Source organism: Tamandua tetradactyla, chromosome 16, assembly GCF_023851605.1.
Source record: "Tamandua tetradactyla isolate mTamTet1 chromosome 16, mTamTet1.pri, whole genome shotgun sequence".
Classification (NCBI taxonomy): Eukaryota; Metazoa; Chordata; class Mammalia; order Pilosa; family Myrmecophagidae; genus Tamandua; species Tamandua tetradactyla.
In genome coordinates, this window is record NC_135342.1 from 15,407,981 (window position 1) to 15,412,220 (window position 4,240).

Sequence of the window (4,240 nt, forward strand, 5' to 3'; positions counted from 1 at the left end):
TCTTTCTTTCTGTTAATAAAAAAATAAAAAAAAATAAAATAAAAGCAATACATTTCAAAATACATTGTAACAAGTAGTTATAGAACAGATTTCAGAATTTGTATGGTTTACTTTTCCACAGTTCTAGGTTCTTCCTTGTAGCTGCTCCAAGACACTGGAGACTGAGAGAAATATCGATAGAGTGATTGAGCAGTGCATACTCATTTGTTAAATCCTATCTTCTCTGTGATAACTCCTCCTACTCCTTTGATCCTTCTCCCAATCTTTAGGGGTATTTGGGCTCTGCCTTTTCTAACTTTTTCGTGTTGGAAAGGGTCATCGATAATATGGGATAAGGGGATGGAACCGTTTTGTAGACTCTCAGATGGAGCCCTAGGTTTTCTTTAGGGTTAACAGGAATGGTTTTGGTTGAGGTTTGGCAAACTGTGACAATTAGCAATATTTAGCTAAAGCTTGTGTTAAGAGTGGCTATTGCACCATGGATGGCTTCTAACCCTGGACCCCCAGCATGAAAGAGATAATAGAAGATGCCCCCACATCAGCTGTCTTGCTGGATCATTGTCACTTCTCTCAGGTCATCTTTTTAAATTTTTAAAAAATTTTATTTATTTACTAATTTAAAAATTAAGAACAGACAAACAAAAACATTAACATATCATTCCGTTCTACATATATAATCAGTAATTCTCAATATCATCACATAGTTGCATATTCATCATTTCTTAGAACATTTGCATCAATTCAGAAAAAGAAATAAAAAGACTACAGAAAAAGAAATAAAATAACAGAGAGAAAAAAAAAGATTATACATACCATACCCCTTACCCCTCCCTTTCATTGATCACTAGCATTTCAAACTAAATTTATTTTAACATTTGTTCCCCCTGTTATTTATTTTTATTCCATATGTTCTACTCGTCTGTTGACAGGGTAGATAAAAGGAGCATCAGACACAAGGTTTTCACAATCACACGGTCACATTGTGAAAACTATATCATTATTCAATCATCCTCAAGAAACATGGCTACTGGAACACAGCTCTACATTTTCAGGCAGTTCCCTTCAGCCTCTCCATTACATCTTGAATAACAAGGTGATATCTACTTAATGCATAACAATAACCTCCAGGATAACCTCTGGACTCTGTTCGGAATCTCTCAGCCATTGACACTTTGTCTCATTTCACTCTTCCCCCTTTTGGTCAAGAAGGTTTTCTCAGTCCCTTGATGCTGAGTCCCAGCTCATTCCAGGATTTCTGTCCCATGTTGCCAGGAAGGTCCACACCCCTGGGAGTCATGTCCCAACAGGTCATCTTTAACAGTGTGGAGAAGTTCTATGTACCTGGAGGGGGTGTCACATGTTATTTTACTCTCCTGCAGCATTTTTTCCCCTGTCGAAAGGATTGGATTGGCATCTTCAGAATGGGATGGGAAACAACCCGTGTCCTTCGTGTGGGTTCCTTTGCCCATTGACCTAAACAACGAACCATCCAAACGACAGGAAGTTCAAGTCAAAGCTCATTACCTGCCCAAGGCTGATGAATATTACCAGTTCTGCTATGTGGATCAAGATGGTGTGGTACAGGGAGCAAGTGTCCCTTTCCAGTTCCATCCAGAAAGTGAGGAAGACATCCCGGTTGTTACCACTCAAGATGAGGTGGAAGAGATTGGGCAGCGCAACAAAGTACGTTGCAAAGAAGACCAGGACTCGGAGGCCAGCTGTCGCGGTCCCCAGAAGCAGAATTCAGACGTGCAGGCTGAGCTCCAGAAGATGCAGGAATTACAGGAGGAGCTCAAAACCCTAAAGAATCTCAAGAAGAAGTTGGAAAACAAAGTGAAAGAGCAGAAGAACTCTTGGGAGACAGAACGGCTTCAACTCAAAGACTGAAACCAGAAGACATCCTCAGAAAATGAGACAATGGGAGTCAGAGCAGATTAGCTTCAGGCCCAGCTGTCAATTCAAGAGAAAGAAATGGAAAAGCTTGTTCAAGGAGATCAGGATAAGACAGACGGTCTGGGGCATCTGAAAAAGGAAAATGGCCAACTGTTTCTCAATTTAACTGAACAGAGGAAGCACCGGAAGAAGCCCGAGTAGGCAGTGAAGATGAAGCAAAAGGAAACTACTGCAACAAGGAAACAACAGGAGCTAAGGGACCACAACTATGACCTGTCAGAAAGACTGAGTGCGAACGAGTTTATGCATACAGTTCTGCAGGGCGATTAAGAGAGAATAGAAGAAGAAAATGATCTTTTGAAGAGAGAAAACAGCAGGTCGCTGTGTTCCATGGGTCTAGATTTGGATTCTTTGCCGTATCGAGTTCCTACGTCAGTTCAAGGGGGTACAGGACAAAATCCTGGATTTGTCTCTGGAAATCCATATTCTGGTATCCAAGAAAGTTCTGCCCCCAATCTGCTCTCCGTCAAGAAATGTCCCACCTGCCGAGCAGATTTTGCTGATGATATTAATGATGCCTGTCCTTTGTTTGAGTTGTCCAGTTTGTGACAAGATCTTCTCAGCAGGCAAGAGGCAGATCGTTGAAGAGCATGTATTTTGTCACTCTTTATAAATATCAGAGCCTCCTGGATTTACATTGTAGATAAATTCTATAGAGTAGGATCTACAGCTTCTACTATCAGTTATGACTCAAGATCCTGTCTAACCTGAAAATATTAGAGTTTTATTCAGCCCTGCCCTAGAGGTGGAGCCACGACAACTATCTCAACTATCTGAAGAATAGTGTTAAGGGCTGTTACTTCCATCCATGTGGGCTATTGCTTTGTAAGTCAGGTAACTCGAGGCTGTATCAGCTTCTCACCTGTAGCGTCCATTCTTCCAAGGGTCTCCAGTACAGGGACCCTGGAATGAAACTGACCTGGCTATTCACAACAAGCCTTCTTAGTTCTCCAAATTGCCCCACTGCCATTCCAGATAAGGCTTTGAGTGTTTTTGCACTCAGCCCTCCATCCTAATCCTGGGCTAGAGATTAAGCAAAAATTGAGTATTTCTTCCGCTTCAGGACTCGTTCTCTGATTACATTAGACCAGGCAAAATGGCACAGCAGAGAACTCTGCCATCTCAATTTGGATGCCAAGGGTTTCTTATGCTGATTTCTCAGTTTCCAACAAAAGCTTCTTATTTTTAACTATGGACATGAAACGTTATTTCCATCACAGAAAGCCTTCTTCCTTTCTGGTTGACATTTTCTACTTTTTGATCTTTCCTATGCATGTAATTTTATTGTTGTAATCCTTTCTTAATGTTTAGTATAAGTTATTAGAAACTGTATGGGTTTGAAATTTTCTGAGCAGGTGAGTTTGAACATGGGTAAGTGTGTAATGAGACAACTATTGTTAATCTCTAATATTGTTCTAATTTGCTAGTTGCCGGAATGCAACACACCAGAGATGGATTGGCTTTTAATAAAAGAGGATTTATTTTGTTAGTTCTTCGGAGGAAAGGCAGATAACTTTCAACTGAGGCTCTTTCTTACGTGGTGTGCTGGTTTGAAAGGATGTATGGCCCCTAGAAAAGCCATGTTTTAATCAAAATCCCATTTCATAAAGTTAGAATAATCAATACTGTATGTTTGAAACTGTAATCAGATCATCTCCCTGGATGATGTGATTTAGTCAAGAGTGGTTGTTAAACTGGATTAGGTGACGACGTGTCTCCACCCATTTGGGTGGGTCTTGATCAGTTTATTGGAGTCCTATAAAAGAGGAAATGTTTTGGAGAATGGGAGATTCTGAGAGAGCAGAGAATGCTACAGCACCACGAAGCAGAGAGTCCAGGAGCCAGCCACCTTTGGAGATGAAGAAGGAAAACGCCTCCCAGGGAGCTTGATGAAACCAGGAGCCAGGAGAGAAAGTTAGCAGATGACGCTGTGTTCACCGTGTGCCTTTCCAGCTGGGAGAGAAGCCCTCACTGGGTCTCTGCCATGTGTCTTCTCATTTGAGAGAGAAACCCTGAACTTCATCGGCCTTCTTGAACCAAGGTATCTTTCCCTGGATGGATGCCTTAGATTGGACATTTCTATAGACTTGTTTTAATTGGGACATTTTCTCAGCCTTAGAGCTGTAAACTAGCAACTTACTAAATTCCCCTTTTTAAAAAACATTCTATTTCTGGTAATTTGCATTCTGGCAGCTAGCAAACTAGAACACGTGGCAAGGAACAAGGTGATCTCTGTTGGCCTTCTCTCCATACCTCTGGGTTCCAACAACTTTCCTCAGAGTGATTC

At 41.2% G+C, this 4,240-nt stretch overlaps 1 pseudogene; it reads left to right on the top strand.

Annotated features, from left to right (window-relative positions):
• Positions 1 to 508: 508 nt before the first annotated feature.
• Positions 509 to 2,566, top strand: LOC143660188 (calcium-binding and coiled-coil domain-containing protein 2-like; annotated as a pseudogene).
• Positions 2,567 to 4,240: the final 1,674 nt, after the last annotated feature.